The sequence below is a fragment of the Rhinatrema bivittatum genome, chromosome 6 (assembly GCF_901001135.1).
Source record: "Rhinatrema bivittatum chromosome 6, aRhiBiv1.1, whole genome shotgun sequence".
Lineage (NCBI taxonomy): Eukaryota > Metazoa > Chordata > Amphibia > Gymnophiona > Rhinatrematidae > Rhinatrema > Rhinatrema bivittatum.
Genome location: NC_042620.1, coordinates 340,721,182 through 340,746,804, shown reverse-complemented (window position 1 = coordinate 340,746,804; position 25,623 = coordinate 340,721,182). Strand labels below are relative to the sequence as shown.

The window sequence follows — 25,623 nt, the reverse complement described above, 5'->3', positions numbered from 1 at the left end:
GCTTTGCAAAGGGGGGCGTGTCGGGGGCGTGTCGGGTGGGCAACGCGAATTTCGGGGGCGTGACGCAGGCGTAAATCTGCCGACAATGGTAGGGGGGGGGTTTAGATAGGGCGGGGGGGTGGGTTAGGTAGGGGAAGGGAGGGAAAGGTGAGGGGAGGCGGAAGGAAACTTCCCTCCAAGGTTGCAGTTGAGGGAACAGGCAGCGCGCACCAGTCTCGGCGCGTGCAGGTTGCACAAATGTGCACCCCCTTGCACGCGCCGACCCCGGATTTTATAAGATACGCGCGGCTACGCGCGTATCTTATAAAATCGCGCGAACAAAAGTACGAGCGCGCGCTGTTTTTGAAAATGTACCCCATTGTTTTTTTTTAAGCTAGTCCATCTCTTTAAAAACTTACATACTTAATAATAAAGCTATGCCTACATTAGGTGCTTAACTCAACTGGCCATGGGCAATTACTAAAAACAACCTGTACTCTTGCAGGGTACTTTCACTCTAGTAATGGACACATATATTTCAGGTGTTTATTGGAATGTAATGCTAAAAGTTCTAGAAGGCTCTTGTCTTATTTATGAGACTGTAAAATTTATGTAGCAGGGTACCTCCTTTTCTTTCTAAAAACAAATTAGCATTTTGTCAGCCATGCTGTCAAATTAAAACATTTTTTTCTTGTGCTTGGTGGGACTGAAAGCCACAATTTTCCAGCATTAATTATATCCACTGCTGGGGTATGCACACATACTGATGCATTAAAAAGATGGCAGCTCTCCAAAGAACCAGCAGCCAAGAAGCCGAAATACCCTTCATAATTATATGAGGAATAATCTAGTTTTATGAATATATACACTCTCTCTCATCTGCAGGGGTTTTTATTTTTTTTCCAAATGGCAATGAAAAGTAATACAGTATTCTCTATTCTTTAATTAGGAGCACTCAACAGAATTTGTAAAAAAAAAAAAAAAAAAAAATAATAATAATCCTTTCAAAGAGCTGGAAAGGCACCCTTTGGAATCAAAGATAAGATGCATATTTACAAATAAATACCACACAAGCATAGTCTGTCACAAAAGGAAAGTGTTGATGCTCAGTGTGACAATAGATGGTCTTTAATGGCAATTTTTACACGCACTCGCCTGATATGTGTGGGAAAGGAATGTTGGATGCCTTTCCTTCTAACGGGAGCTTTCATCATCGGTGTTTTACCTCATTTCCCCCTAGCCCAACAAAGTGCCTTCTGGCCCCCTTTCCCACTATGTCACCTGTATTTTCCAGTCCTCTGATACACTTCCTGCAACACAGTCCATTCAATAGAAGAAAAGCCATGGAAACTGCATACTCATATTTTCAATGTTCTGTACACAGTTTATGTAAGCAATAAATTACAATTAACACAGTCCATGTTTCAAATGATGCCAGTGCTAGGACAAATTGTAAAATAGCTGCCACTGGAGACAGTCACAGGAATTAAAGCTAATTGCTGTTTTAGCTGCTCCATTCTGAGAAGTTTCCATGGAACTGCGAACTGTAAATACAGCTTTATTGACTTTTAGGCTGCTGCGCGTTACCCGGCTATTTTGTATCCTCTTAACATTTCTAAAGAGCTATGAAAGGGTAGACGTTTGTAGCTGTACCTACTGCACAGATCTCAGGTTGTTCATATGTCTTTATGCAACTTAGGGAACGACACATCGGGTCAAGGAAGAGGGCAACCCCAGCTGACTGTAGGGCAGCCAGAGAGGGTATCATGTTCCAGGCATCCCGCCCAGCAAAATCTCTATTCCAGCTACCGAAAGTCAAAAAAAGAAGAAATGGGAAAATTAAAAATAAGCTACTCCTTGGGGTTAACGGCACATGTTAGTGACATTGCTGGGGTTGATAACAACCCAGAGGTGATGCAGGGTCGATGCACTTTGGCACTGAGGGGGCAGATCGGTAATTGTTTGCTTACCCCATCACCCCCAGAAGGAATGGGGCAGAACTAGGCATCAATTCCAGCTCTTGGCCAGCGGAGACACTGGAAGCGATGGCAACAATCCCCAGGAGAAGACGAAAGGGTAGCTGAGGAAAAAAAATGTTTTGCTTTCTTACAGCTTATCCCCATAATCCTTGGCAGGACCTGCTCTACCTTTCCTTAAGGCAGCCATATTGTGTGACTGGAAACTTTTAGATGTGTGCAATTTAAATTGTTTATTTACATTTTGCTTTTCACCACAGATTACATTCAGGTACTTCCCTATCCCCAAAAGGTGGGGGGGGGGGGGGGGGGGAGAGAGAGAGAGAGAGAGAGAGAGAGAGAGAGAGAGAGAGAGAGAGAGAGAGAGACACTAGCCACAATGCCCCACACTAGATAGGTATTTATACCTCTATATGAGGCCTACCTAGTAACTCGAGGTGAGGTTTAGGTATTAGTGTAGGGGTTAGGGGTCACTTTGACATTCAAAGTGAGACGTACGAACAGAACAGTGCTCTCTTGGGAAGATTTGATGACCTTCGAAGTGAGGAAATGCACCCAAAGATGAGATCTGTGCAATGTTCTCTCAACCTAGCTTGATGGACTCGCTACCTGGGTAACAACAAGCTAGGTTGAGAGAACACTGCACAAAACTAATCTTTGTGTGAGTTTCCTCACTCCGAAGGTCATCCTTGTGATGTTGTGCAAGTTGCCCAATGTCACAAGGAGTGACAGCGGGACTCAAACCCTGGTCTCCTGGTACTGAGACCATTATGGTCTGCACCATTATTTCAAGAAGCCCCCAAAGCATAAACCTGACATTTTATAAAATGGATCCACTTTATAGCAATGATCTCCCAAATTTTTGTGGGCTTTGTGTACACATTTGTGCGTGTTCTTCCTTGAAATGCCATTCTATTTTCCTGCACTTTTGTGAAATGTTTTTCCTGTGCACTCTGATTTCACAACCTGAGTCTGCCTGCGTACATGCACAGAGCTTCCAGAGGACGTTGCTGTACGGTAAATCTGTCCAGTGTCAAAAGACATTAAACCTGGGTCACTAAGCGCATTCTCCGATAAACACAATGAAAGAAAGCATTTTATATAAACATAGTTCATTCTACTTATTTTCCTACTAAAGGTTTGTTTTTTGACAGAATAGGATGAGACGATTGAGGGGAGGGGAGGGAAAGATCTGTACTTTTTATAGTTGCTGTGAAAAAGCATTTCAAATTATCCATAATATTTTAGAACTTTATGTCACTAAAATATAAACAAGTGTGGCCATAAAATATTTTAACACTTGGCACAGAGAACCAAAAAAAATAATATTTTTCGATTAAGGTTATTTTTATTGCTCTGGAAAAGTTTATGTAGAAACTTTTAAGGATCTGCCAAGTGAAAGTTAAAAAAAAAACAAAAAACCCACACTATCCAAACTGGCTGTCAGCCAAGCAGAATGGAACACTAATACTTTGATACATGCCAAGTGTGAGGCATGCTACACTGAGGCAAAGCAGTTAAGTATCTCCCCAGGTTTAATGCTACATAAAACATCGTATTTCCACCTCATAAAGCTTTATACTTGGGGTCCCATGTGCTCAGATTTTGTGCAGTTTAATCCTCTCTCTCTAAGCAGTCAGGAAATGGACAGTATGTTAGGCAGAGGACTGAAATGTTTCATTATGAAAAGCCACTCTCCTACTGCTGGCACCACAGAGCCTAGATATTTGTCACCTGATGCAAATAAGGGGACAGGCAATGTACTAATGTTTAATTTTATTTTTCAACTGGACAGGTTCTACAATTGCTACATAGCAATTATTACATGCCAGTGCTAAAATATGAAGGCTTTGATGGATGAACCTCTGCTGATATAATTACATTGTGGTCTGCATACAGTAATTTCACGGGCAACATTTTGCAGTTCCGTAGTTTTTATCGCATTGGTTTACTGCCTTCGATAAGATCTAAAAACGGGTAAAAGGCATGGTTTGGGAATTTTTACATCAGTTTTCTTGCTCTCGTAAAAACTCGGCAATTAGGCCTTTTCTTTCAAGATCCTGCTGCTATCATATTGTTATGCTTCATCATGGATTTACTACTGGATGCATGAAGAAAGCCACAAACCTGTGAGTCATGGTCATCACTACCACAATGACAAAGAGGTATACACTGTGAGGCCAATGTACTAAAATTTATGAATGCTGCTAGCACAAGTGCTAAGGCACATTAAAAGCCCGCATTATTGATCACAAGCAGTTAACGTGCATTAACAGGGCTGTTAACATGTGTAAATGAGCTTGCACTGAAATGAGGTACAGCAATGCAAAACTATGCTAAATAACTTATTACCTATTAGTGCATCAAAAATCAGCATAGAAATATGCAAAATACATCTCAAAAACAGTAATTAAAAAGAGTAATTACACCTCAGGAAGGTGTAGTTTTTTACACTACTGTTCACATATACACACATACTTGTATGTATATAGGGTGATGTAGCTTTTAATACCTCACAGGTATACCTCGTAGAGACCATATTTTATCGATACTTTACTCACTACACTGGCTACCTATTGAATACAGAATAAAAGATAACATTCTTCACATTATACATAATCTGTTAATTGATGACACCTCAACTTGGCTTAGCTCACAACTTCAAACCCACAGACCGTCTAGAAACCTACGATCAGCCCATAAAAACTTATTACAAATGCCTACTGTAGAAATAGCCCGACGACATCATGAGACAACGTGCTTTTTCCGTGGCCGATCCGTAGCTCTGGAATTCCATCCCAGGACATATTAGACACATAGACAATAGGAAAGAATGTATAAAAATCTACCTTTTTAAATGCACTTTCAACATTGACGACTTCGTTTAGTTTTTGCCCCCTCCCCAGATTTTTATTTTACTTTTATTTTTAATTTTTTCAAATTTTCTGTACTTTTTATGAATTGTATTTCCATTTTTTACCTATTTATGTGTGTGATTTAATCATTATTTATGTGTATGATGTTAACCGTTTTTGATTACATCCGTATAAAAAACGGTATATAGAACATTTTAAATAAATAAAAACAAATAGACATGATAAGCATCGTGTTTACACTTGAGATCTGCATGGCAAAATTGTTTTATTTAATTTTCTTTTTTTTTTACCCATTTACATTTTCTTTATTTTAAAAAAATGTTCTTTTTAAAATGAATCATTTTTAGTCTGCACTAATTCCAATAGTGCACACTAACCTAAAATAACATGCACTAAACTGAAATAGTATACGCCATCAAGTGAATTTTCAAAAGGATTTAAGTGTGTAGATGTAACTACTATCGTAGCAATTTTCAAAAGCCTTTGACCCATGTAAAGTGCACTTACACGAACAAATCTTAGGGACAATTCAATGGCATATATGGTAGCAATTTTCAAAAGCTCACTTACTCGAATAAAGTGCATTTACTCAAATAAAACTCAGTTTTACGCATGTAAATGCTTTTTAAAATCAGGCTCTACGCGACTTAGCGCACACTATTTCAATTTAGGGGTAGATTTTATAAAACTACACCTGGGCGTACTTTTTTTCGCGCACCAGGCACAAACAAAAGTACGCTGGATTTTATAAGATATGCGCGTAGCCGCACATATCTTATAAAATCCGGGGTCGGTGCGCACAAGGGGGTGCACATTTGTGCACCTTGGGCCGGATTTTAAAAGCCCTGCGCGCGTAAATCCGGCCAGATTTACGCGCGCAGGGCACTCGTGCACCGGCGCGCCTATTTTGCATAGGCCGCCGGCGCGCACATAGCCCCAGGATGCGCGTAAGTCCCGGGGCTTCGTAAAAGGGGTGGGAGGGGACGTGTCCAGGGGGCGTGTCCGGGGGTCAGGGGGCAGTTTGGGATGGGTCTGGGGGCATGGCGCCGGTTCCCGGACCAGCCCCCGGGTTGGGTGATGGCGCGCCAGCAGCCCGCTGGTGCGTGCAGATTGACGCCTACCTCGGGTAGGCGTCAATCTGCCGACAAAGGTAGGGGGGGAGTTTAGATTGGGCCGGGGGGGGGTTAGATAGGGGAAGGGAGGGAACAGGCAGCGCGCGCCGGGCTCGGTGCGCGATTGCACAAACGTGCACCTCCTTGCGTGCGCTGATCATGGATTTTATAAGATACGCGCGTATCTTATAAAATCCAGCGTACTTTTGTTCGCGCGTGGTGCGCGAACAAGCACGCGCGCTGTTTTTTTAAAATATACCCCCTTGCACGCACCGAACCCGGCGTGCGCTGGCCTCAAGTCAGATTTGATCTGAACACGTATACAGTTTGCACAGTTTCATTGAGAAAAGTTAAAACCTTGACAACGGGGGGGGCCATCATTCATAAGTTGCAGACCTGTGATAATTAACTCCCTCCCCCCCTTTGTGTGTTACGTATGAGGTTAAAAATAATAATTCTTCTTTCAGAAAGATATGCACACACAAAGAACCCAAAAATTTCCAACTAGTCCCCAAAAGCTGACCTTTTCATTTGAAAGGCTAGAAAGTCATTTAACTTCCAGGGTTACTTGGCAAGCGAGCTGCCGTCTCTTCTGCGTTACATGGCAGCTGTATGATTTGGATTATTGGCAACCGAGTGCTTACCTAAACCCACCTAATTCGTTTATTTCATGGCATTCATATTCAAGCCAGGGTGCTTTGGCTCAGTCTGATACAAAGCTGCCGCGGTAAGAATTCTTTTTATAGTGCAATGCGTTTCCTGATTTACTGTTACTGTTAATGGGATTTTAAAATTTGCTAAACGTTTTTTATTTCAGGTTAAGAGTAAAAACATCGATATTGCTCTAGGTTAGTTCCAGTAAAAATGGTAAACAATGCCCCCCATCCCCCCAAAACCCATCATGCTACTAGCAGTTAGGGTGTTACTGACTGGTAAACTAATTTACAGCATGGAGGAAAGGAGAACATTTGTATTTCACGCTCCAATAAGGACAATAACGGTGCCATGGTTAATTTATTAAAAAATAAAAATAAAAATCGGACTATAAACGTGATGCGGCTTTCTTTCGGGAGACACCAGCTTGAGTCTGCTGCCGTTCTGCGCCACCACATTATGAAAGCCAGGCGGCTTGCGATCGCCACATTGAAACGTGAAGCTTCCGGCACCGCCGAGGAAAGGACGGTGCAGGACGGCAAGGGCCACTGGAACTTAAATGCCCATTACAAGGGGGGGCGCGCTGTTCAATTAGTGAAGCCAGGGCGTACCCTGAGACCAAAGCTTCCAATTAAACAATGGGACAGTAAAAGGATTTAATTACCTCGCCCTCTTGGACATCATCCCACGCAGGAGATGAGGCAGAAAATAAATTACAGGTCGCTAATCCTTATAAATCAGACCGGGACGGCACGTAATGTGCGACGCAACAAGCGCCGCTCGGCGGAGTGTGGGAACCAGAAGGGTGGCAGGGGAAGGAAAGAAAAGCCAAAGGAATGAAGTAGCCAGCAACAGAAACTAAATGCTCTTGGTATTTTTAAAATCAAAAGTACCAAAAACAATAAAATCAAAACCAAACAGAAGACCATTTAGTAAATATCGAATACATTGTGTGCAACAAAACGGACGGCAATGTCTAAGGGAATGTGCTTTACATTTTTTCACCACGTAGGCAACGGCATCGCCTGGTTCGTTTCATTTCACTTCGAAACCGAAACAATAAAAACATCCATGAAATTTTGTGGGTTTTTGGGTTTTTTTTTTAAATTTTGTTTTAGGGTGCGCTATTTCGTTTCTGTGCGCGCCGTTTGAGTTCATGCAGACTACTATAAGTCATGGGCGCACTGAATCAAAAATAGCGAGCGCTAAAACAAAACAAAATAAAATAAAGACAAAAAAAATCTGAAAAGAAAAAAAAAAAAGAGAGAGAGAACCACAAAACAGAATGAAACAAAGCCCGTTTTACTGCTGCACGCCCCTTTGCAATTTTAAGCTTACGGCTGCCGCACAGTGTGAGAGAAAGACACAAGGTGCATCGCTGCCAATAGCAGAAGTGTGCACTAAACATGAGTAATGAAAAGAGATTTGTTCATAAAGCACAAACACAATTTTTTACAGGGCAGTAAGAGACAGATGACAGACCCAGCTGGAAATCCTTTTTTTTTTTTTTTTTTTCCCCTTATTTTTTTTTTTTTCCGTGACCACAAATCAGGCATCTTGGGCTCACAGCGGGATAAGGCTCTGCCGGCAGTAATTGGCACCATCTGTAGTTGTTAGAGAACTGCCTGGCATTCCAGCATTTCATCTTTCCAGTCAAGGCATTCATCACCGGTCCAAAACTCAGCCAGCTGACACTGAAAGATTAACTTGCATTGATTTGCTTGGAGAAATTTGCCTAAGCCCCCCAGTCATCACTGAGAAATCCCGTTTAATAGCCATCACCATCCCAAGATGTTTACAAGGAGATTTTCTACATTGCTCACCACCCCCCCTCCCCCTTCCCTCAGCTTATTCCTAGTGCCCTCTCAATCCAAAGGTAGTGACCTAATATACAGTTATGAAAGCAATGGTATGCTAGCAGGCAAGGAATGGTTGGAATAAGGAGACAGCACATTCATACCTTTGTCTGCAGTAATCCTTCACTGGCTAGCTTGTTTCCAAAAATCCCTAGCGGTTGACATTTAAATGTTTTGAGCAAGAGGTTCAGTCTCTTGTTGCTGGTTAAGTTAACTTTCCATCACACAAATACTGTGAATTGGCACGCTTAGGGAAGGCCATTAACAGCACATGGTGTTATGTACCAGCAGTTCAATGCCACTTGCGCTGTGTATCTCCAGCACAGTCCAGTATCACCTTTAAAAATGAAGGCATGATGGTGCCAATGCTTGTACACATTGAGGTAGATTTTATAAAAGTACGCGCGCGCGTACTTTTGTTCGCGCACACCGGCGCAAACAAAAGTACGCCGGATTTCAATAGATACGCGCGTATCTGTTAAAATCCGGGGTCGGCGCACGCAAGGCTGCCCAAAATCGCCCGAGGCAGGCGTAACTTGCGCGCGCCGGGCCTGCCGCCGGCGCGCCATGGTCCGGTCCAGGGGCTGGTCCGGAGGCCGCGGCCACGCCCCCGTAACGCCCCCGATGACGCGCCGGCCACGTCAAGCCCCCCGACACGCCCCCCCACCCCCAGGAAAGCCCCGGGACTTACGCGCGATCCGGGGCTTTGTGCGCGCCGGCAGCCTATGCAAGATAGGCTCGGCGCGCACGGGGGGGGGGGGGTTTTGGGGTAGGTTTTCGGGGGTTATGCACGTAACTCTTTGAAAATCTACCCCATTGTCGGATATGAAATTTGAGCAATTAATACACAAGCATATATGCTAATGAGTGTACGTACATTTTGACAAACGCAAAGGGGTTCCTACAAGCTCAAGCTCCAAAATTGAATTTAATGGAGAAAAACTCCACAGTGATTAAAACAATCCCATTCTTTCAAATCAAAGTGTGAAAATAAAGGCAATAAGCAAATATACAGTCTATATATATATTAATATATACATATATATGGACAAATTTAATATATTTCTCATCTAGTTTTAAGGAGATGACTCTCCCTTCACCAGGTCAAAACAAAATGAGCAGGTCAGAGCAAACGGTGATGTTCAAACTTACAAATAAATGAAAGCCAGCTTCAAGGGGCCAGATGTATGGCCGAGGCCTTAGGGTTGCAGAACAGGAGACTCATCTTCGGATGGGAGATGGGGTGCTGCAGTTCTAGTCCTAGGTTAAAGGGGACAATGACAGCCGCTGCATGGTGATGACCCTTGCAGGCATGCCGGCAAGGGAAGCTGAAGTCACTGACAGCCTGGAGACGAGGGGGTTAGAAAATGAGTAAAAAAAAAAATAGGGATGGAAATAGATAGATAGATAGATAGTAAAAATAATAAAATAAAACATTCCAGACGGGTGAGGTTTGCTTTTCAGTCTCTTTATGAAAAGTACAAGGCTATCACTTAGGGTCGGAATTCAACTCCCTCTGTGCACCCACGTTAGCTGAATATTGTAACTATGCAAACATGAAAAGGTTGGTTCCCTCTAAGCTGCATGGGAGCTTGCTGCCCACGTTCCGAGAAGTGGGCGTTGTGCTGCAGCCTTCCCCCAAATGGGAGTCCCACAGGCCATGCCCATCCAAGGCGGTCAAACTGCAAGAGCGGCGGCAGGCTGCCACGCAGATTTGAGGCAACGTTGCTGATTAATCAGCTCCAGCTTTCTAGGGATTTAAAATCCACTGAGCCTAACACGGGGGGGGGTTGAAGGACCTAGCTCTAGACTGGGTGAACTGGTGGACAAACTGGTGGAGCTGGTTATGGCATGGACACGCCTGTTATAAAATTCCCCTCACTTAACGTGGCTGAAACCAGACTTTCACTGCTGGGCATGCACAAGCTTAAAACTAGGCACACACATACAAGCGCCCGGGCTATTTTATAGCATGCACGTGTGTGTGTGTGCATGCATGTTATAAAATTGCTGAGTGCCTGGGCACACACACACGACATATGCGCATATATGTGAGTCCGTGCACCCGTTTGAAAGTTTCTCTGCGGTCGATTTTAAGACCTGCGCGCGGACACACATATGCATGCGCTACCCCGCGCCGAGCCGTGCTGCCTTCCCCCGTTCCCTCCCAGGCCAGGGAACTTCCCTACCCCCCACCCCACCTTCCCTTCCCTTCCCCCCCCTATCTTTTTCTTGTTTTTGCTTTTGTTGTAAAACTTACTTCAGCCCTGCCGGCGCGCGATCTCTGGCTGTGCTGGGAGTCTCTGACCCCGCCCTGCCCCGCCCCCAGACCGCCCCTCCCCTCCCCTTTTTGCAAGCCCCGGGACTTCCATGCGTTCCAGGGCTTTACGCATGTCGCAGGGCCTTTTGAAAATCCTCCGGATTTACGTGCGTAACCTTTTGAAAATCTGACCCTCTGTGTATAATTTTTTAGTAGAACTTCAGTTGGTAAAATACGTAGCTTTAAATAAATGAAATACAGACGTAAAGCTGAATTTTCCAAGGCTTACTCATTAGAGGTGAACAGGAGTAAAAACTTTGTTTTGGGTTTTTTTGGGGGGAAGCGGGGGGGGGGGGTTTCCACCAATTTTATTTTGTTTCATGTTTATTCTTTTTTGTTGTTGTTGTTTAAAAAAAAAAATAGACATTAAGAAAATTGAAAAAAAAAAAAAAGAAATGGGGCCTCCAGAGGTCTGTCATCCCCAAAATCCATCCTTCGCACCCGGAAAAATGCCCGGGCCAGGATCTTCTCCAGCCCCAACTTACCCAGTCTGGGGGGGGGGATTGGCTGTCGAGACATAGGTTGGGCCCTGATGCCAGAGCTAAGGCCCAGGGGCAGATTCGGGCCTAAAGCCTGGAGCCCAAGCCTTGTACGTCTTCTTCTGTCTTCTATCCTCTTGTTACCGTTACTGGAGTCTGGGTAAACCACTCCAGGAGCGGTGCAGGACTGTAAGGCAAGACACTGAACCTGGCAAGGGCCAGACTTCCTCCTAGCCAGCCTGCACCCCCCCCCGCAGGTTGAGCCCTTGGGTTCTGGGGGCCAGTCGGTCTTTGCGGTGGCAGCAGTACATCAAGGTGAGTCCAGACAGTCTGGAGCCAGGCCTGGTGCCACCATGGGTGCCATCATATGGGGATGGCATAGGGAGCATGGGCAGGCCTGCACGGCCACCGGTGGACCTCATCCCACCGGCAGTAGAAAACGCAGAAAGACCATACTGCCACTCCCATGGGAGAAGAGGAAGCCCGTCCTGCAGTTCCTCCTATGCCGGCCCTGAGATGCATGATTGGAGCATAGAGGAAGTTCTGCTACCGCAAGTACTGAATACCACGGGGCCAGAACGCAGGAGGAGCCTCGGAACAGCTGCTCTCCTGAACGAAGGAGAAGCATCTTCATGCAGCAGCAGCAGAGGAAGAAGAAGGGGTCCTGTGGACCCGGCCTGCCGGGGGACGAGGTTGCAAGATGAGTTTTCTTGGGGGGTTGTTTGGTCCCATGTCTGAGACTGACATTGTTCACAATGAAGCAGAAACAAGGAACATGGCAAAAACTGAAACTGAAAATGGGAAAGTAGAAAAACACTTTATTTTATGATGGAGAATCAGTTGCAGGAAAGGTTGCAAGAGAAGGTCATAGGGTTGCATATGTGTCTGTGTTTGAATGGGAGCCTACCAGAGACGGGTAAGTGTGTATTAATGGCAGTCTGTCTGGGATTTGGGTGGGTAAGGGTGTGTGAATGGAAGCATACCTGGGTGTGTGTGTGTGTGTGTGTGTGTGAGCATAAGAGAGAGAATGGGAGTTGCCCTGGTTATGTGTATGTGCATGTGAGTGAATGGGAGCCTGCCTGGACTGTGTGTGTGTATGTGTCAGAGAGAGAGAGCGAGAGAGCGAGAATGGGAGCTTGCCGGGATTGTAAGTATGTGTGAGACAGAATAGGAGTTTGCCTGGGTTTTGTGTGTGGTTGTGTATGTGTGAGAGAGAGAGAGAGAGAGAGAGTGGGAGCCTGCCTGGAATGAGTGTGTGTGAGACATAGAGTGGGAGCCTGCCTGAGTTGTGTGGGTGTGTGTGTGTGCGAGAGAGAGAGAGAATGGAGGTGCAGGTGGATCCCAACCTGCCAGCTGCCAAAATGAAGAGAAAGGCCTGGGGCTGCTGACAGATCCCAACCAAAGAAGAGCTGAGACACTTGGGTGTGTGTGAGAGAGGACACATGTGAATATGTGTATCTATCTATCTATATGAAAGGGAGGATAAAGGTTGTGCCCCCCACTCCCTCTAATCCACAACAATCTTAGGGTGACTCAAAATCAAAAGTTCCCAGTTATGGAAAGTGTGAATTTTTATAATCCTTTTCAGTTTTATTTTTTGAGTGTTATTTGGTGTGTCTGTCGTTTTGAAATATTTTATTGGTGTTTGGGCACAAAAAAAATTGTACAGGAGGTTTTTAATTATTCAATCTTTTATTTGAAACTTTTATTGAAATATTATTAGTTTGTTTTTACTGTTATGATTATGTATTTATTTTATTTCTTATTTTTATTGTTTGATGTTTGAGGAATGTTGATGGTTTTGTTTTTTCATTGTTGCACTGCATAGAGTGTCTGGCTTCTTGCGGTTTCCAATTCAGTTTTTGCGTGTTTGTATTTCTACTTTATGGTTGCTCTATTCTGTATTTGGTGAGGGTCTGTTTATGTTCTGCATATGTGACTAAGGTAAGGTAGTCTCCTGATAGGAAGCGTAATAGTGTTTTAGGGCTTTCAGACGATCAAGCCCCACACACATCACAATAGGCCTAATACCATATGGGTTCCAAGTGTTTCTTTTGCAGGGATTTCTGGTTGGGATAGGTGTCAGTTTTTAGTTTGCATTGCTGGAGGGAGTTGAACTTTTTTTTTTGTGGGCTTGGGAAAGACACAGAATGAACCAGAGGGGGGCGGGGAAGCAGCATTGTAATTGTTCACACAGAGCAGCATAAAAGCTATTGCCGGCCCTGGCTGGAGCAAGGCTGGACAGGCTAGAGCAAGACTGCCGGATGGAGCAGAGAGCAGGAACTGAGACGATACAAACACAGATGGAGTCAGTGATACTGGGCAAGGGCAGGATACTGATGCAGGGCAAGGCAGGCAGTAGCAAGGCTGGACTGGGCAGGGCACAAGAAGAACAGACAAAGACAGGACTGGACATGGCAGACAGGGCTGGACAAAGATTAAGTAAGACAACACACAACATAAAATCCTGAAGGCAGCAAGGCTGGAGCCCCAAAGGCCACTAGGCTATAGGCCCTAAAGTAGAGAGAGGCCAGAAGTCCACAAAGCAGGATATAAGACTACAGCAGACCTGGAGACCATAAGGCAAGGCAAGGCCTAGAGTAGACCTCAAGGCAAAGAACAAGAAGGCTTGTAGACCACAAGGCAATGACAAGACAAGAATGGCCACGTCAGAGCTAAGAGTGATTCTCTGAAGTGACAAGGTGGTTCTGGCCATGCTGGGTTACATACGACTGAGACTTGGGCAGCAAGGAAGAGTTTAGCAAGGCTGATGGTAAGGCTCGCTGAAGGCCTCTGCAAGTAAGACAGAATTATAGCAGGCAGAACCAGGGCATGGAGAGGCTGCAGGGCAGCCGAATCTTGACATTTCTTTCTTCAAGTGACGGCATCCGCTGGGGATGCACTGGAGTAAATAAATTCTCCTGCATCCTCCCCAGCGAAGGGCACCATTTTGGTGTAAGGGCATGGGCCCGAGCCTTGGTCTAGTCCGAGGATCAAGTATAGAGACCCGGTCTCCGGGCTGGGCCCCAGCGTCCGGGCTTGAGCTGGGCCAAGTATCAGGTGTCAGGACCAGGACTCCAAACTGGGTCCTGGCATCAGGTCCGGGCCCAGACCTTGGTGTAGGCCGAGGCCTAGGCATTGGGACCTGGACTCCAGGCTGGACTTCGGCACTGGTCTTGGGCCTGGTGATGGCATTGGATTCCCCAGTGGAGAAGGTGACAGGGGGTTGGAAAATTTCCCATCCCGGCAAAATGTTTCAGGCCTGGACCTTTGCTCGGTTCTCAGCAGAGAGACCCTGACATGGGACTTAAGCTGAGGTCATGCTTGCATGTAGGCCACCGCCTCAAGGTACCAGAATTGTGCTTGGGCTTAGGCTACGGCCCCTGCTTTGGATCTTGGCCTATTCCCTAGGCACAGCCCCGACCTTGGGCCTAGGCATATGCCCGAGGGATGGCCTTATTTTTTTTTATTATTATTTTCAAAACGAAATGAGATTCCAATGACATTTTGTCAGAATTTAAATTCTTTTCTTTGAAAAATGACCCAAAATAGGAAATTTCATTGTCATTTCCTATTTCATGTCTCCCAAACGTACATCCCTATTACTTATTAAAAAAAAAGCAATATACATGCGATTGTTGCCCTAGCACATGTAATTATTATTTTAACAAAGGGTCATATATTTGTCGCTGATTGCATGCACAAGTAAAATTATACGTGTTAAAAAAAGGGCGGGCCGGAGGCATTCTGGGCCAGGGCCAACATTTATGCATCTAAGTTGCTATTTCATAATCAATATATGCATGTAGATTTGGCAGCTTACACCTGCTCTGAATCTGATGTAAATGATGATAAACATCTTAAAACTGGAATACTGCCAGGGTGGGGGTTCTGAGTGGAGGCTGAAGAGCCACGAGGGTCTTGATGACCTGCAGATGGACTGGGCAAACTGGTAGACTAATTGATAAAGCTGGTAATTTTATTGCTGCGTGCATGTTACAGAATCTCCTGATTTGCTTGCATAAAATCTGACTTACGGGGGGTAACTGCATGTAACTTATGCAGGTAAAATATCCATATGTATATTTTTTAAATTACGTGCGTTACCTCTGATCCGAATACAAACTATATAATCATACAGAGGGACTCGGCAATATATAATGCCAAACATTTTATTACATACACACAATTTTTTTACAATATAATTTACATTCTTTTTATGCAAGTTCCGCTATGTACCTTAATAACCTCCCTGCCATAAAATTTAGCTCTACAGTGAAGGAATTTAAGAAGTGCGCTACTACGTTAATGACAAAATTTAAAGAGAGAGGCTATCCATTTAAATGCATTAAGCGTACATATAAGAGGGCGTTATATGCAGATAGAAATAATTTACTTCAACTTAGTCCACGTAATAACGTCACGAGGCCTATATGCACTCTTCCGTTCTCTACTAGATCCCATTTAATCAAGCGTAGTATATTGCAACACTGGCGTATTTTGCAAGAATTGCCGGGTTTTGAAGAGCCACCTATTTTCGCAATGCGTAAAGCTGTGAATTTGAGATCCATGTTATCTAGAGGTGAGAGATCAGAGCAGCAGGAAGATTGGGGACAGGTCAAATGCGGGAAGTGTTCTGTATGTAACAACGTATTAGAAATAAATACTTTTAATGTACCGCATTTGAAGCACCCCTTTATTTTGAGGGGCAGATTTACATGTGGGTCTACTATGGTGATTTATGCTGTCATTTGTCCATGTGGACAGTTATACATAGGCTATACAAAGAGGCAGATTAGACAGCGGATCATAGGATACAAAAGTAGGTTAAGAACTGGTAAAATAGGGGTGCCGTTGGTTGCCCATTGGAGTGATGCTCATCATAATATTGAGGACCTCAAGTTTTTTGTTCTCCAACAATGTGACGTGCGCCAGCAAGGAGATATAAGTAACATTTTAAGAAGAATTGAACAAAAATACATTTATCAATGGGATACAATGCATCCCCGGGGTCTAAATGAAATGATAGAATGGGAGGCATTCTATGGAGTTTAGCAGCTCGCATATTTTATACAGTAGTTTGTATATTGTATATTTGTGATCTAAGTGTAAAATTTCTTTGGCAGAAAACTGGTCATTGGCTGTAAGAGGCTGGGAATTGACTAAGTTGACGATTCTTATGTATTAGGATGTAGCATATGGAATTGGTATGGATCCCGTCGTAGGGGTGAAGTGGAGTTTAGGACCCGGAGAGGAATGATGAGTATGGCTCAGGCTGGATTGAATAAAGCTTTGTATGAAGGTGGTAGATATTTAGTTATAAGGAGAGTTTTGATTCCTCCTATTGTGGATGTAAGGCACGGCATTGATTTTACCATGCCTGGTTGGCGTGAAATGAAGCTGCCGAGCATAGAGTACTGCAAATTTTTAGGATATTAAGTGACAGCATGTTCTATTGTTTAGTTTGTTTACATTTTGGACGTATGACGTATGAGGGGGAGGGTTAATTGTGATTGGTTTGTGGAGTTTAAATGGACATGCTATAGCGGGGCAGAATGTAAGCTCTTTTTGGAATGGCAACTGTCCGATGAACGCTGTAATACGTCTCCATGTAAGTAAGGAACTTTATATTATGAAGTCATTGAGGTGTACTGTGCCATCACAGAAACCTGGTTAAAAAATTCTGACATCGCCTTAACCAACCAACTACCTATCCATACATATGACATTTTTACCTTCCACAGACACAAAAAAAGAGGAGGCGGACTTCTTCTAGCCACCAAGAAAGAACTCAGACTGACCGCACATACAATCAAGACTGACTCCAAATTGGAACTGGGGTTAGTCAAATCAAAACATCTACAAATACTGTTAGTCTATGCTCCCCCCGGGAATTCTAGAAACGGACCCCTCCCCCCTCATAGAATCAATTGTGAAACATATTAACGGAGACCTACCAACAATGATTATGGGTGATTTCAACCTCCATACCGACGCTATACCCCGCTCTGCGAACTGCGAAGCCCTCCTCACCACCCTCAGTGCAATGGGATTCACTCAGACCATCAACAGCCCCACACACAAAGCTGGACGCACTCTGGATCTAATATTCATCAACTCCAATTTCTCTTGCACAACAGAACCCACATGTACCCCTATCCCTTGGTCTGACCATTTCTTGATTGAATCTTCCTTCTCCACATGCAAACAGACACTCTCCTCTCCGCACCTCTCTACCATTCAATTCAGGAAAGCATGTCCATCGGAGATACTTAGTGAGCAGCTTTCCAAAGAACTCTCTAACTTAGACCAATCTAATCCTGACTCAGCCCTTTCCTCCTGGCACAAGATTACTGAACAAGTTGCAAACAAATGGTGCCCATTAGTCTCCAAAACAATCAATCCAACAAAAAAGGGAAATCAACCCTGGTTCAGCTCCGAACTAAAACAGATGAAACAGGAATTGCGACATAAAGAAAATAGATGGCGCAAAACCCCTAACACATCTACCCTCTCAACATTTAAGGGATTCTTACATCACTACAGGACTTCTATTCTACAAAAAAAAAAGGAATACTATGCTAACAAAATACACCACTTCCAGTACGATGCCCAGGCCCTATTTGCTTATGTAACACAAATCACTAAATCAACCCCTCCATCTATTCCAGATGAACAAGCTCTAACCAAGGCGAATGAGCTCGCTGCATTTTTTCAACAGAAAACTCTAAATACCCTCGCCCTCCTCCCTCCAAACACTACACCTCTCAAGTCAGGAGAGAATTCCAACTCCCTTAGTAGACCCAAGTTCGACAGTTTCGAATATATTTCCACCAAAGAGATCGAATCTCTCCTAAAAAAACAGAAACCTTCTAGCCATCCGGCTGATAATATCCCATCGAAACTCCTGCTTCTCATCCCGAAGACGATCTCAGGACCTCTGACAAGCATCATCAACGGCCTTCTAACTCAAGGAAGTTACCCAGACAGTCTAAAAAACGCTTCTCTCAAGCCCCTCCTCAAGAAACATAATTTAGACCCCAATGTTCTGGCGAATTTCAGACCCATTTCTAATCTCCCATTCGTTGCCAAACTTACGGAGAAACTGGTAAACACCCAGCTTTCTGAATATCTAGAGGACCATAATATCCTATTCCCTTCGCAATATGGTTTCCGCAAAGCACGCAACACGGAAACCCTCCTCATCTCACTTACAGATCATATCCTAATGGGGTTAGACAAAGGACATTCCTTTCTATTAGTCCTGTTGGACATCTCGGCGGCATTTGATACAGTCAACCACTCCATCCTTCTAGATCGCCTAGCAGATATCGGCATCTCTGGATCAGCCCAAAAATGGTTCAAGTCCTTCCTCAGCAATAGAACTTTTAAGGTCAAAATCAACAACAAAGAGTCTCCCCTAACAAATTCAACCGTAGGTGTACCACAAGGATCCTCCTTATCTCCAACCCTCTTCAACATTTATCTTCTCCCCCTCTGCCAACTGTTATCGGATCTCAACTTAATTCATTATCTGTATGCAGACGACGTGCAGATTCTAATCCCTATAACAGAATCTATCTCAAAAGCTCTTACCCATTGGAATAACTGCCTTCTTTCCATCACCAATCTACTTAACAGCTTAAACCTGGTCCTCAATACCTCAAAGACAGAGCTACTCCTCATCTCCTCAAATGAAAACAATTTTCCGCCACCATCACCTCACAATTCTCACATTACCTGTAAGCATGTTAGAGACCTTGGGGCAATACTAGACAATCGACTAAACTTAAAGAAAATGGTCAACACAACCTCCAAGGATTGCTTCTACAGACTACAGGTTCTAAAACGTCTTAAACCATTACTATTTCTCCAGGACTTCAGGACAGTCCTACAAGCGCTACTATTCGCCAAAATAGACTACTGCAGTGCACTCTTCCTAGGCCTCCCCAAATCTACCACCAAACCACTGCAGATGTTACAAAATGCGGCAGCGAGACTGCTGACCAGCACCAGCCGCGGTGAACACATCTCACCCATCCTCAGTAACCTACATTGGTTACCAGTAAATTTTAGAATCCTATACAAATCAATCACCCTAATTCACAAAACCATCCATCATCAACTTCAACTCGACTTGGAAATCCCATTCAAACTCCACTCCTCTAACAGACCAACTAGAGAGGTTCTCAAAGGCTCTCTACAATTTCCTCCGACTAAGGCCACACGTCTCTCCACGACCAAAGACAGAGCTTTTTCGATAGCAGGCCCATCTATTTGGAATAACATCCCTGCAAACCTCAGATTGGAACCCTGCCTCTTAACTTTCAGAAAAAGACTCAAGACGTGGCTCTTCCACCAAGCCTTCTCCGATCCTCCAGACAATCACTAATGGCTTCCACTCTCATCCGGCCTTGGCATTTATTTTCATGAACTATGGACTCTGGTACCTCCAGGTTAAAGCACTTTCAAGCTTTAACCCGTTCTCTCTATCGTATCTTTCATAATTAATACTTGCCTTTATCTTCCTTCCAGCTTGTTTTTAAGCTTCCAAGTTCTTGACTCCCGTTGATTGTAACTTTGACTTATTCCTATCTATGGGTATTTATTGTTTACCTGAATTGTTCCTTCAGTTATACCCTCTGTTAAATGTAAACCGATCCGATATGGTTATTTACTATGAAGGTCGGTATAAAAAAACTGTTAAATAAAAATAAAAAAATATGCTGTCAGTTTACATATATAGCGCCCGGCGGGTAGCCGAGACGCTTTGAGAGTGTACGGGAGTTTTAGTTATTTATATAATTGGGTTTATTTGAAATTAGCATTGTGTCGGTCCATACACTAGTTAAAGACTTAGGTGTACACGCCCATAGATGATTTAGGTATGTGAAATTTAAGAAAGTTTTAGTGTTAGATATGGGATTAAGCTGGTTTTGTGTAATTTAATGATGCGAATGTGTGGTTGTTATTAGAAATATTTATGGGTGGGTACCCTATATAAATGTGAATTAAGCTTGTGAATCATTTATTTAATACAGGTTGGGAAGTGTATGAGTTGGTACGTGTTATGTGAATTACTCGAACATGAAAAACCTCAACTTTGATGAAAAGAGCGTAGTGGCCCAACAGCAAGAGTTGGCAAGAATCATTAGAGTTTCATTGAGACATACAATATAATGATGTTCAGCTCCCGACAAGATTATATTAATAACATTGAATTGGCTGGTATTATTTAAACATATGGTGATGGTGTATAAGGTGGTTGTATTTTCCAGTATAGTTTGAGCAGTTAAATAGATAGTGAATATAATGTTATTATTTACAGAGTCCAGCACTATGTATTGATGCTACATGCACAACATATTAGTAACAGTGAAGATGCAACCCTCTTTTTGATGATTGTAATATACATCACATTGTCATGTGAAGATGATTGAATTCTGATGGTGGCAATATGAGAATATTTTTTGGAGATCATCATCATTCCCTGAGGAAGCCCTGTTGTACGGGCGAAACGAAAGCCTCATTGGATTAAGTGTGTGTTCATCAAAATAGTGTAAAATATGATCTATACTTTGAATTGTGATTGTTAAAAGCATCATAAGTTCAATATAAGGGATATATTTGTATGAAATATACATTTCTATGTAACTGTTAAATGTGATATGTAGAGGTATTAAGCATGTAAGCTTATGAGATCTAGTGATTTTACATGGTATGAGTAGTATGAATGGAGTTAATGGAGGGTATAGTATGAATGGGATTGTTTTTATGGCAGGGAGGTTATTAAGGTACATAGCGAAACTTGTATAAAAAGAATGTAAACTATATTGTAAAAAAATTGTGTGTGTAATAACATTTTTGCCATTATATATTGCCGAGTCCCTCTGTATGATTATATAGTTTATTTTTTAAATTAGACATAAAATTACACAAATATAGTAGTTGTGCGCTACTTATCCAAATAAAATCCGATTTATCTGGCTGGTCCCCTAGATTCATCAAAAAGTGTTAATAACGCCCACGTTAAGAAAAAGGGGTGTGTTTAATGAAATTTTACAATTACTGCACCATGTGGTAACTTGCCGCTTTGCATAAGCAGTATCACCTGGTGCGTGGTGGGGGACGACGACTCTATAACAGGGTACCATCAAGTTAGGGTGAGATAACATAGTACAAAATTTCATCTTTATGAGACTTTCCTCACTCCAAATCTTTACCAAGGTGTACTGTGCTGTTCATATGTCTCACGCTACATGCAAAATGGGCCCCTAAACCACCTCCAGCCCCTCACCTTGACCTATTAGATAGCCCTCCTATAGAAATATAAATAGGTGCACACAGTGAGGCCCTCCCCAGAGGTTCTCTCTCTCTCTCTCTCCCAGAAATGGCCAAAATGTAATTCCAAAAATGTATTACGAATTGCGTTATGGCCATTTCAGGCATATTGCACAGCCTAACGCCAGGAAAAAAAAAAGGTGCAGTTATTTCCAGCATTAAAACCATGCAAATTTGCCCCTCGTTGATCCTAATCCCGCCCCAAAATCCTCCCCAATCCTGCCCCTCCCAAGAACTTACAATTCTTTTCGCATGCGTTATGGCGTTAAGGCACACGAAAATGTGTTATCGCGTGCATTAATGCCATAACGCATTTTGATGTAAGTCTTGAAAGCAGCACTTAGGGCCTGATTCACTAAGGGAATTCTCCCATCCTGTGTTTATGGGAAAATGCCTTGATGAATCAGGCCCTTTTTTGGTTAAATCAGAACTTGTTCAGATGCTACTTAGCTGGATAAGTCTTACTTATCTGGCTAAATCAGATAGCCAGTAGCACTTTTTAGACTTATCTAAGCTAAGGGGGTCATTTTCAAAAGCGATCACACGCGCTCACTACTTGGGGGCGGAGTCGGCCCCGAAGAGGAGGAGTCGGGGCGGCACCGGGGCTGACTCTGCGGAGACATCGCTGGCGGCGAAAGGTAAGGACCCTTATCGCTGCCAGTTTCGCGCCCGATAACTACACCTTTTATGGCGTAGCTATTCGGCGCGAAAGCCGGCAGCCAGCGCACCGTTACCGTCTGCGACCTTAGAAAATCCAGGCCTAAGTATCTGGTTCACTAAAGGTTTTTACGATAGACACAAAATGGGAGAAAAGCCTTAATGAAGCCTATTAGTCAGTCAGGTAGTGTTTTAATATTTATCTGGCTAAGTAGTGGCTTTGCTGCTTCTTAGCCAGGTAAATCAGAACTTGTCCGGATAAGTGCAATATGTATTCGTACGTGCGCGCATATAAAAGGCTACATGTGCTCATATTTTATAAGCAGCGTATATGACCTACGTGTAGGTTATAAAATGCAGAGGGAGATTTCCGTGCACCCATGTATATGCGTATATGGGGGTGTGCGCAGCTGTTTGAACGTTATCCTCCCTTTGTACTCTTTGCTAATTTACTAGAGGCAGTTTAGAAATGGATGTATTTCAGTTGGTTTGTTAGCCATCCTATTGATTTTGTAGCAATAGTATTACAGAGATAATGTTGCTGTGTGGGCTAGAAAGATTCCAGCAGCACTTTCTAGCTGGACTAATAGGCTTAAACTAAGCAAGAAATGTCAATCCTTCCTGTGAGTTCTTATCTGCAAGGTCAGTGCTGGTATCTATGTCATCTCTTAAGTAATCAGTATGGGGGAAAGTCTCCGGCTCTTTCTTATCACCCTTCTGGATTTTGGGGAAGCAAGGCTAGAGCAATGTTTATAAAGCCTGTGAAGCAGTGCTCTGGTGAACAGTTTTTTCCATGACAACGTCAGACGTTTGCAGACTGCTGGTCTGATGGTTCCAAACAAAGATGGAATTCAGTAAAATAGTTTAGAACAAATACTAGTTTGTAAGTTTGAGTAATTTAAAGGACTGAGCAACCATGCTGTTGAAATTCATATTTTCCTTAAATAGCATTAAAGCTAGGGATGTCCATGGGTGAAAATTTTGTTTTGTTTATAACAGGGCCTCCTGAAACCACCATCCATCCCTCCCACCCGGAAAAATTCCGGGGACATGATCCTCCCCGGCCCACACTTACCTGGTCCATTGGATGAACCATCTACGAGGCCTAGGCCCAAGCCCAGGCCAAAGCTTCGGCCTGAGCAGGCCTAGGCATCTGTAAGTCGTCATGACATCAGCCAAGCCCAGGCTTGGAGGCTTGGCCCCAACATCTGGACCTCAGCCTAGACCAGGGCCTGGGCCCCTGCCTGATGCTGGGGGCCAGCCCAGAGTCCTAGTCCTGATACCTGTACCTCAGCCAGGGCCCAGGCCCGACATGGAGGCCAGGTCCCAATGCCGGGGCCTCAGCCCAAAGACAGGCCCAGGCCTGAAGGCTGGAGCCCAAGCCTTGCATGTCCTCTTCTGCTTTCTGTATTCTTTTTTCTTATGACAGCATCCACGGAGGATGTGCCAGAGTAAATTAACTCTGACGCATTGTCCCCAGTGGAGGATGCCATTTGAAGTAAAAAGACCTGGGGGCTCCAGGATCTGGTTTAGGCCCAGGCTTTGGGACCCAGCCTCTGGCATCAGGACTCTGCATACAGCGCATCAAGACCCAGTCTCTGAAGAATCCCCAGTGGATGCTGTCATTTGAAAAAATAAGAAAGACAGAAGAGGACCTACAAGGCCTGAGTTCTGTCCATCAGGTCTAGACCTGGGCATGGACCAAGGCCCAAGCATTGAGACCCAGCTTCCGGGTCGGGCCCCATCATTAAACCTGAACCTGGGCCAAGGCCCATAACATTGGGACCCAAGCCTCTGGAATGGGCTTGCTTCAGTTTTGGCCCCATACCATGGCCTATGCCAAGGCCCAGGACCCTGGCTCCGAGCTGGACCCAGGCATCAGGAACCAGCCTCCAGGACAGGCGCCGGCATCAGGCCAGGACATGCTCATGGCATTGGATCCTCAACAGAGAAGGTAAGTGAGATTTGGGGAAATTTTCCAACCTTTTTGGGCCTGGGCTTTTACTCGGGTCTTGGCCAAGGGCCTGGCATTGGGCTGAGCCTCAACCAAGACCCCAGCATTGTGCTTGGGCGTAGGCTGCAGCCCCTGCTTTGGGTCTCAGCCTGTTCCCTAGGCAACGGCCCAGCCTTAGGCCTAGGTCTAGGCTTGACAAGTTGGGTTTTTTTTTCAATTTTCAAAACAAAATGAGATTCTGACAAAATTTCATTGGAAATAAAGTAGTTTTGTTTTAAAAATGACAGAAAAGAAAATCGGAAATTTCATTGTCATTTCCTATTTCATTTCTCCCAAATGCATATCCCTAATTAAAACTTATCACAATGTCTGGAGAATTCAATCTCTTATTCTTGATTTTTAAGGGCCCTGTGTAAGAGCTCAATGTAGGTTTGTTCAAATCAGAATATAATGCCAAATAAGGACTATGAAGGCTTTGCTTGATTTGCTTCTTTTTGCAGTCTCACAGACCACTATTGATGTTCTCAGCAGAAGGAAAACAGATTAGAACAGGTGTGGGCAATTCCGGTCCTCGAGGGCCGCAAACCGGTCGGGTTTTCAGGATATCCCTAATGAATATGCACGAGAGAGATTTGCATGCACTCTGCCTCAGTCGTATGTAAATCGTTTTCATGCATATTCATTAGGGATATCCTGAAAACCCGACCGGTTTGCGGCCCTCGAGGACCGGAATTGCCCACCCCTGGATTAGAAAGAGGTAATTGTCATTGTTTGGGGAAAGCACTGCTTTGTATCAGGAAGGGGAGAAAAAGTAAGTGATTTCGGGTCATATTTGTGTCATCTACAAACAGATAGATAATTAATTAATTACATTTAAAGGGGAGTTTGATTGGCAGCATCGTATTAGATCTAGTGGCAATTATTTCTAGCTGGTCTGATTTACCCTGAGAAACAAGGTCGTACAAAGGGAGTTACATTAAACTGCATACCTCATTGATAAATAAATACATACATAAATACATATATAGAATGGATAAGACAAACAACTTCATTCTTCAAAGCAACAAATGAGCAAGCAAACAGGAATTTTGAGTGTAGAGATGGAAGTTAGATTTCATAGGCTAGATAATTTTACTTGTAGGACAACTGAAGAAAAGATAGGGATGTTGGTAGGTCTTTCTCATTTCTTTCCAGGTAGCAGAAGCTCCTAATAAAAAGAACTTCCAGGAGTATCTAGTCATGTTGCTTATGCATATAATACCCTATGAACTCCAGAAGGAAGCTCTCTTTGGCAAAATACAAGTATTAAGAAGGGCATTAGCAGTATAATTTTGACAGAATGAGACCTGAATCAACATGCCCTAGCTTTCAAGTAAGATTTATTTCTTTCAAGGTATGCACAAAATTAACTCATTTGGA

The 25,623-nt window shown here is 43.7% G+C and overlaps 1 protein-coding gene across 3 annotated transcripts in view; it reads right to left on the bottom strand.

The window, feature by feature from the left end:
- AFF2 (AF4/FMR2 family member 2) overlaps positions 1–25,623 on the bottom strand; it is a 779,982-nt gene that overhangs the window by 453,953 nt on the left and 300,406 nt on the right. The gene's annotated exons all lie outside the window — the stretch shown is intronic.